This window comes from Trichosurus vulpecula, chromosome 5, assembly GCF_011100635.1.
Source record: "Trichosurus vulpecula isolate mTriVul1 chromosome 5, mTriVul1.pri, whole genome shotgun sequence".
NCBI lineage: Eukaryota > Metazoa > Chordata > Mammalia > Diprotodontia > Phalangeridae > Trichosurus > Trichosurus vulpecula.
In genome coordinates, this window is record NC_050577.1 from 186996569 (window position 1) to 187011323 (window position 14755).

The window sequence follows — 14755 nt, forward strand, 5'->3', positions numbered from 1 at the left end:
ATTTTTAGTTTTTTTTTTTAATCTCTTTTGGCATACAGACCTAATAATGGCATTGCTAGTGGCATTGTTTTATAGCCATTTTGGGTGTAGTTCCTAATTGCTCTAAAGAAAGGATGAATCAATTCAGAACACCATCAACAATGCATTAATTTCTCATTCTTCCCCATATCAGCTCCAACATTTGTCATTTTCCTTTTCTGTCTTATTAGCCAATCTAATAGGTAAGGGGTAGTAATTCAAAATTGTTTTAATTTGCATTTCTCCAATCAATAGTGAGTTAGAGCATTTTTTTCATACAGTTATAAAAAGCTTTGATACTTCATCTGAAAACTTTTCATAACTTTCTCTTATTTTTATAAATTTGACTAAGGTCTTTACATTTGAGAAACTTGGCCTTTGTTAGAGAAACTTGCTTTAATTTTTTTTCACAGTTACATTTGCTAAATATATTTCCCTCCATCTTATGCCTCTTGGTGTTTATTCTGTTCTTTTGCTCCTTCCCACCTGTCCTTCCTCAAAAGTGTTTTGCTTCTGGCTACCACCTCTGCCCCAATCTGCCCTCCCTTCTATCACCCAAACTGTCTTCTCCTTCCCTATTCCCCTCCTACTTTCCTGTAAAGTAAGATAGATTTTGATGCTCAACAGAGTGTGCATGATATTCCCTCTTTGAACTAAATCCGATGAGAGTGAAGTTCACTAGCTTTTCCCTACCTCCCCCATCTTCCCTTCACTATGAAAGCTTTACACTGAATCTCTTATGTAAAATAGTTTACCCTCTTTTATCTCACTCTTTTCCTTTCTTCTAGGCCATTCCTTTTTCTCATCCCTTAATTTTATTTTTTAGATGTTATCCCTTCATATTCAACTCATAATTGTGACCTGTGTCTATATATACTCCTTCTAACTGCCCTAATAATGATAAAGATTTTCTGAGCTGCAAGTATCTTCTTCCATGTATGAATGTAAACAGTTTAGCCTTACAAAAATATAAATTGCCCAGATTAATGAAAAGAAAGAAAAAAAAACCTTAAATAACCCCACCTCAGAAAAAGAAATTTAACAAGTCATCAATGAACTCCTTAGGAAAAAATCTGCAGGTCCAGATGAATTTACAAGTGAATTCTATCAAATATTTAAAAAAAAACAATTAATTCAATTCTATACAGATTATTTGAGGAAAAAGGCAAAGAAGTAGTACTGCCAAATTCTTTTTATGATACAAATACGATATTTATAACTAAACCTGGAAAAGTCAAAAGAGAGAAAAAAATTATAGACCAATTTCCCTAATGAATATAAATGCAAAAATTTTAAATAAAATACTAGCAAAAAGATTACAGCAACTCATCACAAGAATAATACACTATGACCAGGTAGAAATTATTCCAGGAATGCAGGGCTGGTTCAATATTAGGAAAACTATCAGCATAATTGAACATATCAACAACAATACTAAAAGAAACCATATGATGATCCCAATAGATGCAGAAAAAGCTTTTGAGAAAATACAACACCCATTCCTATTAAAAACATTAGGAAGCATAGGAATAAATGGAGACTTCCTTAAAATGATAAGTAGCATCTACCAAAAGCCATCAGCAAATATTTTATATAACAGGGATAAGCTAAAAGCATTTCCAATAAGGTCAGGGTGAAACAAGGATGTCCTTATCACCACTTATTCAACAAGATACTAGGAATGTTATATTTAGCAATAAGAGAAGAAAAAGAAATTGAAGGAATTAGAATAGGCAAAAAAAGAAACAAAGCTATGAATCTTTGCAGATAATATGATGATACTTAGAAAATTGAAGGGAATAAATTAAAAAACTTCTTGAAATAACAAATAACTTAAGCAAAATTGCAAGATATAAAATAAACCCAAATAAATCCTCAGCATTTCTGCATATTACTAACAAATCCTAATAGCAAGAGATAGAAAGATAAATTTCATTTAAAATTTCTATGGACATTATAAAGTATTTGTGAGTCTATCTGACAAAACAAACCCAGGAACCATATGAAAAAAAATTTTGTAAAAAACACTATTCAAATGAATAAAGTCAGATCCAAATAACAAAAAACGTCATTTGCTCATGGTTAGGCTGAGCTAATATAATAAAAATGTCAATTCTACTTAAATTAATTTACTGATTCAGTGTCATACCAATCAAACTACCAAAAATTATTTTATAGAGCTAGAAAAAAGAATAACAAAATTTGTCTGGAAGAACAAAAGGTCCAGAATACCAAGGGAATTAATGAAAAGAAATTATAGGGAATGTGGTCTTGGAATGCCAGAACTTAAATTGTATTACAAAGCAGCAATCATCAAAACTACTTTGTACTGGCTAAGAAAAAGAGTAGTGGATCAGTGCGATAGGTTAGGTACACAAGACACAGAAGTCAATTACTACTGTTTGGTAAACCCAAAGACTCCAGCTTCTGAGATAAGAACTCACTATTTGAAAAAAGTCGCTGGGAAAGCTAGAAAATATTATGGCAGAAACTGGGCATAGATCAATATCTCACACCATATAACAAAATAAAGTCGAAGTGGGTTCACAATTTATATGTAAAGGCTAATACTATAAGCAAATTTGGAGAGCAAGGAATAGTTTACCTGTCAGACTTATGGATGATCAAAAATTTATGACAAAACAAGAGATAGAGAACATTATGAAAAGCAAAATAGATAATTTTGTGACATTAAATTGAAAAATTTTTGTACAAAGCCAATGCAACCAAGATTAGGAGTGAACAGAAAACTAGGAAAGAATTCTTATAACCAGTGTCTCTGATAAAGGCCTGGTTCTAAAATATATAGAGCACTGAATCAAATTTATGAGAATCTAAGTCATTCTCCAATTGATAAATGGTCAAAGGATATGTTTTCAGGCAATTTACGGAGAAAGAAATCAAAGACATCTATATGAAAAAGTGCTCTAAATCAATATTGATTAGAGAAGTGCATATCAAAACAAATCTTAGATACCACATAACACCTATCAGATTGGCTAACATGACAAAACAAGAAAATGATAAATGTTGGAGAAGATGTGGGAAAATTGGAACAATGATGCATTCTTGGTGGAATTGTGAACTGATCCAAACATTTTGGAGAGCAATTTGGAACTATGTTGAAAGGGCTATAAAAATGTGCATTCCCTTTGACTCTGCAATACCACTTCTAAGACTGTATCCCAAAGAGATCATACAAGGGGGGAAAAGGAACCATATGTACAAAAGTACTTATAGCAGGTCTTTTTGTGGTGGCAAAGAATTTGAAATCAAGGAGATGCCAACCAATTGAGGAATGGCTGAACAAGTAGTGGTTTATGAATGTAATGAAATCCTATTATGCTATAAGAAATGATGAGCATGTGGATTTCAGTAAACCTGAAAAGACTTATGTCAACTGATTCTGAATGAGGGAAGCAGTACCAGAAGAACATTGTACACAGTTACAGCCACATTGTGCAATGACTAATTTTGATTGATGTGGCTCTTCTCAAAATGTAAGGTTCTAAGATAACTCCAAAATGTTCATGATGAAAAATGCTATCCACATCCAGAGAAAAAATTATGGAGTCTGAATACAGATCAAAGCATACTATTTGCTCTCTATCTTTTTTGTTTTGTTTCTTCTTTCTCATTGTTCATTCAATTGGTCATAATTCTTCTTAGCAACATAACTAATGGGAAAATATGTTTAATATCAATGTATATGTAGAGCTTATATCAGATTGCATGGCATCTTGGGGAGGGGTGGGGAGGGAGAGAGAAAATCTTTTGAACTCAAAAGTTTGTGGAAGTCAATGTTATAAACTAAAAATAAATAAATAATTAAAAAAACAGTTTAACCTAAAGTGCCTTATGATTTCCCTTTCCTGTTTACCTTTTTATGCTTCTCTTGAGTCTTGTAATTGAAATTCAATTTTTCTATTCAGCTCTGGTCTTTTGTTGAAGAATGCTTGAAAGTCCTCTATTTCGTTGAATGTCAATTTTCTGCTGAATGATTATATTCAATTTTCCTGAGTAGACGATCCTTGGTTATAATCTTAGGTCATTTGCCCTCTGGAATATTATATTCTAAGTCCTCTGATCCTTTAATGTAGAAGTTGATAAATCATGTGTTATCCTAACTGTGGCTCCATGATACTTGCATTGTGTCTTTCTGGTTGCTTGCAATATTCTCTCCTTGACTTGGCAACCCAGGAATTTGGCTACAATATTTCTTGGGGATTTCATTTTGAAACATTTTTCAGGAGGTAATTTGAGAATTTTTTGATTTCTATTTTATCTTCTGGTTTTAGAGTATCAGCACAGTTTTCCTTGATAGTTTCTTGACAGATTATGTGTAGCCTAGTCTTGATCATGCTTTTCAGGTAGTCCAATAATTCCTTAAATTATCTCTCCTGGATCTATTTTCCAGATCACTTGTTTTTCCAGTGAGATAGTTCACATTGTCTTCTATTTTTTATTCTTTTGATTTTGTTTTATTGTTTCATGATTTGTCATAAAGTCATTAGGTTCCATTTGCTCAACTCTAATTTTAAGGAATTATTTTCTTCAGTGAGCTTTTATACTTCCTTTTTCATTTGCCCAACTCTACTTTTTAAAGAGTCTTTTTCTTCAGTGAATTTTTGGGCCTCTTTTTCTATTTGGTCAATTCTGCTTTTCAAGGCATTCTTTTCCTCAATCACTTTTTGGGCTTCTTTTACTATTTGGCCTAGTTTTGTGAAGGTTTATTTTCTTCAGTATTTCTTGTGTCTCTGTTGCCAAGCTGTTGACTGATTTTTCATGATTTTCTCACATCATTCTCATTTCTCTGTACATTTTTCCTTCTGCCTCTCTTACTTGATTTTCAAAATCCTTTTAGAGCTCTTCCATGGCCTAAGAGAACTTCACATTTTTCTTGGAGATTTTGGATGTTGGAGCTTTGACTTTGATATCTTCTTCTGAGCATATGTTTTGACCTTCCTTGACACCATAGCAACTTTTTTCTGGTCAGAATTTTTTTCATCGTTTGCTCATTTTCCAGTCTATTTCTCAGCTTTTTAACTCTGCTAAAGTAGGACTCTGCTTCCAGGGTGGAGGGTGTGCTGTTCCCAAGATGCAGGGGTTTTGTGCAGCTCTTTTCAGAGATAGTTCTAGGGATTTCTAAGTTTGCAGTTCTTCCAAGGTGGTATGATCTAAGGAGAGGTGTGTTTTCTACTCTCCTGGCCTACGTTCTGGTCTATGAATGACCAGAAACATGCTTTTCTGTCCTGGAACTGTGACAAGGGCCCTCACTCCCCTGCAGCTGACAGAGACCTCTGCAATCTCTTTCTGACCAGTTATTCAATCCCCTTACCATGTGTGGGCTGAGAATTCCAAAACCAGCCACTGCTACTGCTAATTCAATAGTTCCCAATGTTTACTCCTGGTTTGCTCAGGCCTGTCTGTGCTGGCATGACCTGAACTAGACTGGACTCCACTCTCACACACTGCAACAGACCTTTCCTGCTGACCTTCTAAATTGCCTTCAGGTAGAAAATAATTTCACTCTATCCTTCTCTGTGTTATGCTGCTTCAGGATAATTTTATGGCATTATCTAAATGTGTTCAGAGGGTTTTGGGGGAGAGCTCATGAGTCACTGCCTTTTCTTCACATCTTGGTTCTGCCTATATGATAAATATTTTATACAAAAAATATAATCAGGGGGATGGAGCCAAGGTGGCCCCATGAAAACAGCATCTGACCGGAGCTCTCTCACAAGTTCTGTCAGATTCCTATAAAAAAGTGAATCTGAGCAGATTTGAGAGAGTTAGAAACCACGAACAGTCTGAGTAAAGCAAATTTCCAAGCCAGGAGAGTCCAAAAGGGTGAGGGGACAAATCCATAGGCTGGGAGAGAGCTCATCATGTGGAGCTGCTCCAGACAGCACCAAAGCAGAAGTGACTGTGGAAACCAACGTGTGAGACAGGCTGGGAGAAAGCTGGGCACCCAAAACCAGCCGAGATCCCCAGACCTCCCAACACAGGACAGCAGCCTGTGGAAGCAAGGTGAAGCAGCAGCACAATGAAACTGGCTGTGAGACATCAACTCCTGACACTTGCAGCCCAAAGGCAGAAAATGCATCTTCTTCAACTTCCAAGAGACATAATGGCCAGGTAAAGGGCTCTAATCCATTCCTCCCCCCAGAGAATTCCTCAGGAAAAAATGCTGGAATACAGGAGACAGAAGTGGGGCTTCAGTGGCCAAACAGTGGGATTTCCTGAGTCCCAGAGGGACAGAGACAGCAAGGGTCAACACCAGGAGCCCAGACATACCCTTGCTCCCCCAGGGAAAGTGCCAGACACCAGCTCAAACAACAAATAGCTGAGACCACTGCTGAAGAGCAACAGTGCTGGGGAGCAACCCCAGGGGAAGAGGAGATTCCAGGCATCCAGACCCCTCCCACACACCTCAAAAAACTGAAGGTTATAATTCACAAAGCCAGAACTAGATTCACAATCCCCAGAATAAGAAACCTGGGACAGAGAGCCTTGAGCCCCAAAATCAAAAACTCATTTAAAAGCCAGGAAAAGGCTAACCAACATGAAGAAGAACACAAAAAAAATGAGGACCATTGATTCTTTTTATGGAAACAGGCATGATCAAAATACCAATTTGGAAGAGGGTAGCAATGACACTATGCCCACATCTGATACTTCAAAAGGGAGTGTGAACTGGTCTCAAGCCCAAAAAGCATTACTGGAAGAGCTAAAGGAAGATTTTAAAAACCAAATTATGGAGGTAAAAGAAAAAAATGGAAAAAATGAAAAAAGAAAAAACACTGATGAAATAAGTCCTTAAAAAATAAGATTGGTGAAATGGCTATGGAGATTCAGAATATAAATAGAGAAAATGACACCCTGAGAGGTAAAATCAACCAATTAGAAAAGGATACTCAAAAGCAAAATGAAGACAGCAACTCATTAAAGATTAGAATTGAGCAAGTGGAAGTTAATGATCCTATGAGGCATCAAGAAGTAGTCAAATAAAATGTAAAGAATGAAGAAATAGGAAAAAAAATGTGAAATATCTGATCGGAAAAACAACTGACCTGGAAAATAGATCCAAGAGAGACAATTTAAGAATTATTGGTCTACCAGGAATCCATGATGCAAAAAGAGCCTTGACAATATCTTCAAAGAAATTATTAAAGATAATTGCCCAGAGGTCCTAGAACCAGAGGGTAAAATAGTCATTGAAAGAATCCACCGATCACCCCTGAAAGAGATCCAAAACTGAAAACACCAAGAAATATTATAGCCAAATTTCAGAATTACAAAATCAAGGAGAAAATACTGCAAGCAGCCAAAAAGAAACAATTCAAATATCGTGGACCTACAGTCAGGATCACGCAGGAACTGTCAGCTTCTACGTTAAATGACAGGAGAAATTGGAATTTGATATTCTGAAGGGCAAAAGAGCTGGGACTTCAACCAAGGATCAACTACCCAGAAAAATCAAGAATAATTTTTCAGGTAAGGAGATGGACAATTAATGAAATAAGGGAATTCCAGACTTTCCTGAGGAAAAGGCCAGAATTAAATGGAAAATACTTTTTTAAAATTTACTTTATTTAATATATTTAGTTTTCAGCATTGATTTTCACAAGAGTTTGATTACAAATTTTCTCCCCATCTCAACCCTCCTGCCCACTCCAAGATGGTGTATATTCTGGTTGCACCATTCCCCAGTCAGCCCTCCCTTCTGTCACCGCACTTCCCTCCCATCCCCTTTCAGTCTGAAACTGAATCTGAGTCCATTTTTGCTGCCTAGCCATGTTACCAGCCAACTTACCTGACCCTTGAGTTTTTCATCAGGGTATGACTGCTTGTACAGTGAAGAGTATTTTGTTCCAAGCTTGAGGGGATGCGCTGTTGTTTTCAGATCTATTTCTACACAGCCAGCTCTGCCACACCAGCACTCCTCCTTCCCCAAGAACTGCCAACCCGGACCTGATTCACATCTTAAGCAGGCTCTGCACTCCTGCTCAGATCTGCCACTTAATTCTTCCCACCAGGTGGGCCTGGGGCCAGAAGCAACTGCAGCTAGATTTCTGTAGCTGCACCAACTGCGCTGCCCACAGGGAGGTGGCTGAACCGCAAACTCCTTCACTTGGTCCCCTGCAGCTTTTCCCACTAAACTTCTCTGTTGTCTTTGGTGTTTGTGGGTTGAGAAGTCTGATAACTGCCACAGCTCACTGATTCAGGGCGCCATGACCTGCTCTGCCTGGCTCCTGGTCCAGTTGGTCCTGCTACCGCCCACACTGAGCTCTGCTGGGCTCCACTCCCCTCAGCTCCCAGCTCCATACACGATAGACCTCACCCAGCGACCATCCAGGTTGTCCTGGGCTGGGGCCCTGCCTCCCTCTGCTATTTTGTGGGTTCTGCAGTGCTAGAATTTGTTCAGAGCCATTTTTATAGGTTTTTAGAGGGACCTGGAAGGGAGCTCCCACAAGTCCCTGCTTTCTGCCTGCCATCTTCCTCAATGGAAAATTTAATTTTCAAATACAAAATTTAAGAGAGACATAAAAGGTAAACAGGGGGAAAAAGTCCCACAAACCTTATTAATCAATAAGAGCAAACTGTTTACATCTTTATATAGGATTATATCATCTTATGTATATTATTATATATATTACATACATACACACATATATGTCAATCTTGAGAATAGTACAACAATTATGACAATTGAAAGGGAGACACATAACCTGTGAATGTCCATATAAAATGACTGATATCAGGATAAAAAATATAATTAAGAGATGTAAAGGGAGCATTATGAGAGGAGAGGTAAGGAGGTAGTAGGAAAGGGTAAATTACATCAAATGAAGAGTCACAAAAACACACTATAGTAGAGGGAAAGAAGGGAGGGAGAAGAGAAGTATTTGAGCTTTACTGTCATCTGAAATGGTTCATGAAGGGAATTACATACCCTCATAAATATAGAAATCTAACTTGTCCTACAGGTAGTAGGAGGGGAAACAGGGAAAAAAAGGGAGGGGATGGTCAGAAGGGAGGGAAGAAGTAGAAAGTGAAAAACAGTAAGATAAGGGAGGGGAAGCAAGAGAGGGGGTAAACTGAGGAAAGCAGTGGTTAAAAGCAAAACTCAAGGAGTGGAAGGGGAAAGGGAGAAATAAAAGCATAAGCAGGGGGAAATAGGATGGAGAAAAAGACACAGATAGAAATCATAATTATGAATGTAAATGGGATGAACTCTCCCATAAAACAGAAGCAGATAGCAGAATGGATTAAAAACCATAATGCTACAATATGCTGTTTACAAGAAACACATTTGAAACAGGGGGATACACACAGGATAAAGATAAAAGGCTGGAGTAAAATATATTGCGCCTCAGCTAAAGTAAAAAAAAAGCAGGTGTAGCAATCTTAATCTCAGACAAAGCAAAAGTAAAGATAGATTCAATTAGAAGAGATAAGGTAGGACACTACATCCTGCTAAAAGGCACCATAAACAATGAACCAATATCATTGTTTAACATATATGCACTAAGTGGTATGGCATGCAGATTCTTAGAGGAGAAGTTAAGGGAGTTACCGGAAGAAATAGACGACAAAACTATAATATTGAGAGACCTCAAACCTCCCTCTCTGAACTTGATAAATCTAACCTCAAAATAAATAAGAAAGAAGTTAAGGAGGTGAACAGAATTTTAGAAAAGTCAGATATGATGGACCTCTAGAGAAAACTGAATGGGGATAAAAAGGAATATACTTTCCTCTAAGCGGTACATGGCACATACTCAAAAACTGACCATGTACTAGGGCATAAAAACCTCACAATCCAGTGCAGAAAGGCAGAAGTAGTGAAAGAATACTTTTCAGATCATGATGCAATAAAAATTATTTGTATGAAAGAACTATGGAAAAAAAAGCTAAAAATTAATTGGAAACTAAATAATCTAATTGTAAAGAATGAGCAGGCCAAAGAACAAATCAGAGAAACAATTAATAAGTATATTAAAGAGAATGACAATAATGAGACAACATACCAAAACTTATGGGATGCAGCAAAAGCAGTTCTTAGGGGAATTTTAACATCTCTAAATGTTTACATGAATAAAATAGAGAAAAAGGAGATCAATGAATTGGCCATGCAACTGAAGAAGCTAGAAAAAGAACAAATTGAAAATCCCCAATGAGATACCAAATTAAAAATACTAAAAATCAAAGGATTTATTAATAAAGTTGAAACCGAGAAAACTATTGAATTAATAAAAAAGAGCTGGTGTTAAGAAAAAAAACAATAGAACTGATACACCTTTGGTCACTTTGATAAAAAAAGAAAGAAAGAGGAAAATGAAATAACCAGTATCAAAAATTAAAAGGGTGAATCCACTTCTAATGAAGAAGAAATCAAAACAATACTTAGGAATTATTTTGCCCAATTGTATGCCCATAAATTTGACCACCTTAGGGATATGGATGAATATCTACAAAAACATAAATTGCCCAGGTTAACAGAAGAGGAAGTAAAATTTCTAAATAACCCCATCTCAGAAAAGGAAATTGAGCAAGCCATCAATGAACTCCCTAAGAAAAAATCTCCAGGGCCAGATGGTTTTACATATGAATTTTATCAAACATTTAAAGAACAATTAATTCCCATACTATACAGACTATTTGGGAAAAGAGGTGAAGAAGGAGTCCTACCAAATTCTTTTTATGAGAAAAATATGGTACTAATACCCAAACCAGGTAGAGTCAAAACAGAGAAAAAAATTATAGAACAATTTCCCTAATGAATATTGATGCAAAATTTTTAAATAAAATGTTAGCAAAAAGATTGCAGCAACTTATCATGAGAATAATACACTATAACCAGATAGGATTTATTCCAGGACTGCAAGGCTGGTTCAATATTAGGAAAACTATTAGCATAATTGACCATATAAACAACAAAACCAGCAGAAATCATATGATCTTCTCAATAGATGCAGAAAAAGCCTTTGACAAAATACAACACCCATTCTTACAAAAACACTAGAAAGCATAGGAATAAATGAAGCCTTCCTTAAAATTATAAATAGCATCTACCTAAAAACCATCAAGCATTATTTGTAGTGGGAATAAGCTAGATGCATTCCCAATATGATCAGGGGTGAAACTAGGATGTCCATTATCACCCCTAATATTCAATTTGGTACTAGAAACATTAGTTGTAGAAATAAGAGAAGAAAAAGAAATTGAAGGAATTAGAGTAGACAAAGAAGAAACTAAATTATCACTTTTTGCAGATGATATGATGATTTACTTAGAGAATCCTAGAGAACCAAGTAAAAAACTACTTGAAATAATAAACAACTTTAGCAAAGTTGCAGAAAATAAAATAATCCCACATAAATCCTCAGCATTCCTATACATTCCTAACAAAGCCCAACAGCAAGAGACAGAAAGAGAAATTCCATTCAAAGTTATTGTAGGCACTATAAAATATTTGGGAGTTTATCTGCCAAGACAAATACAGGGACTATATGAACATAATTATGAAACAGTTTTCACACGTATATAGTCAGATCTAAATAAATGGAAAAACATCAGTTGCTCATGGTTAGGCTGAGCTAATATGATAAAAATGACAATTTTACCTAAATTAATCTATCTATTCAGTGCCATACCAATCGAACTGCCAAAAGATTATTTCACAGAGCTGGATAAAATAATAACAAAATTCATCTGGAAGAACAAGAGGTCTAGAATATCTAGGGTATTAATAAAAAGAAATGCTAGGGAAGGTGGCCTAGCCATACCAAGTATTAAACTGTACTATAAAGCAGCAGTCATCAAAACTGCCTGGTACTGGCTAAGAAACAGAGTCATGGATCAGTGGAATAGGATAGGTACACAAGATGGAGAAGTCAATGACTATAGCAACCTACTCTTTGATAAACCCAAAGAAGCCAGATTCTGGGCTAAGAATTCACTATGTCACAAAATCTGTTTGTAAAATTGGAAAATAGTAGGGCACAAACTGGGCATAGACCAATATCTTATACCATATACCAAAATAAAATGAAAATGGGTTAATGAGTTAGGAATAAAGACTGATACTATAAGCAATTTGGCAGAGCAAGGAATAGTTTACCTATCAGATACATGGAAAAGAAAAGAATTCATGCCATAACAAGAGATAGAGAGCATTACAAAATGCAAAACGGATAATTTTGATTATGTTAAATTAAAATGTTTTTGTATAAAAAAGCCAATGCAACAAAGATTAGGAGGGAAGCAGAGAACTGGGAGAAAGTGTTTACAACTGGTGTCTCTGACAAGGGCCTCATTTCTAAAATATACAGGTAACTGAGCCAAATGTATAGGAATACAAGTCATTCCCCAATTGAGAAATGGCCAAAGAATATGAACAGGCAGTTTTCAGAGGAAGAAATTAAAGATATGTATAGGCATATGAAAAAATACTTGAAATAACTACTGATTAGAGAAATGCAAATCAAAACAACTCTTAGGTACCACATCTCTCTTGTCAGATTGGCTAAAATGACAAACCAGGAAAGTGATGAATGCTGGAGAGGATGTGGGAAAATTGCAACATTGTTACATTGCTGGTGGAGTTGTGAACTGATCCAGCCATTCTGGAGAGTAATTTGGAACTATGCCCAAAGGGCTATAAAAATGTTCATACCCTTTAACCCAGCAATACTACTTCTAGGGTTGTATCCCAAAGAGGTCACACAAGTGGGAAAAAGGACCCACATGTACAAAAATATTTATAGCAGCTCTTTTTTGTAGTAGTTAAGAATTGAAAATCAAGGAGATGCCCATCAGTTCAGGAATGGCTGATCAAGCTGTGGTACATGAAGGTAATGGAATACTATTGTGCTATAAGAAATGGGGATGATACAGACTTCATAACAACCTGGAAAAACCTACATGATATAATGCTGAGTGAGCGGAGCAGAGCCAGGAGAACATTTTACACAACCACAGATATATGGATTCTGTGAGGACTAACCCTGATAGACTTTGCTCTTCTCAGCCACACAAGGTGGCTGAGGACTCACAATGGAGAATACTATCTACACCCAGAGAAAGAACTGTGAAGTATGAATGCAGATTGAGGCACACTTTATGCTCGCCTTCCCCCTCCTTTTTTTTGTCTCTTTTGTTTTTGTTTTTGGGGTTTTTTTTTGGTTCTGTTCCTTCTTTCTCATGATTCATTCCATTGGTCACACTTCTCCACAACTTGACTAATGTGTAAATTAGTTCCATGTGAAGTTATACCTAGAAGATATATCGGATTCCATGCCATCTTGGGGAGTGAGGCAGGGAGGGAGAGAAGAAAATCTGGAACTCAAAATTATATAGAACCAAGTGTTGTAAATTAATAATAAAAAATAAAAAAGATATAAAAACCTCTTCTCCATCAATTACTACTTCCCCCACAATAATCATAAGATCTTTTCACATTCCTCAAAAGAGCTGAAAAAAATGAACAGAGATATAAAATTAACACTTTGAAGTCAGCAATATGGGACAAGGGAGTGTTATCTACTTCAGTTTCTCTGTTGGCATGGTCCTTTCTTGATTTGTTTAATTGCCCTTATTTTCATATTTATCATCCTTTTAATTTGAGGTGGGGGGGTTATTTTGTGATTATTTGAGGTATGGCTCATTTTTATTAATTTTATTGGGTTTTTTCTTTTCTAATTCATGTAAGAGATTAGGTTGTATTTCAATTAAAAAGTTCTTCATGTATTATCACATATTTTACAGTTGATATGGTATACCTTTGTCTTCCATTTGTTGTTATTATATCTTGGGTTTTCAGGAAGAATTCTTTTATACTACATTTGCAGTTCCATATATTATTCCCCTTCCCACTCTCTATGCTTTAGAACAGGAGTTCTTAACCTTATTTCTTTCATAGGAAGTCCCTTTGGCAGTCTGGCTAATCCTGTGGATTCCTCAGAATTTTTCTTAATGCATAAATAACATACTTAGGATTACAAATCAGCTATATAGTGATATACCCATATACCAAGTATATATTTGATAAAATTTGTTTGATACAGTAATCAAATACAGTTATCAAATTTCTTTAAAAAATCAGTTTTAAGGACCACATGTAAAGATTTTCAAATCTAGACAAACTGACCTTTTTAACCATTCCTTACACACACCATTATGTTTTCCATCTCTTGGTTTACGATTGTCGTTCTCCTTTCTTCAAATGCTCTCCCTCCTAACATCTCTTTCATAGGATATCTTAATTCCCTCAAAACTCATCACAAAAGGCGCATTCTATATGAACCATTTTGTGATCCCACCCAACTGCTAATGCTAATTTCTCTTTCTCCATAAACACTTATCACATTTTAAATTAATTATATACTCTGTCTCTGTCTCTCTCTGTCTCTCTCTCTCTCTCTCTCTCTCTCTCTCTATATATATATATATATACACACACACACACACACACACACATATATATATATATATATCCCAGTTGAATGTACTCACTATGAAAGTGGAGCTATTTTATTTTTGTCTTTGTATACTTAGGGCCTAGCACAAAACCTGGTTTGTGATGATGATGATGATGATGATGATGATGATTATGGTTGTGGTGGTGGTGATATCTAGCATTTACAGAGCATCCATTCACAATATTTAAAATCTTTCAACTGTCCACTTCACTTTGTTCTGTAGACAGCTACATAATCCATTTTTTTGAAAA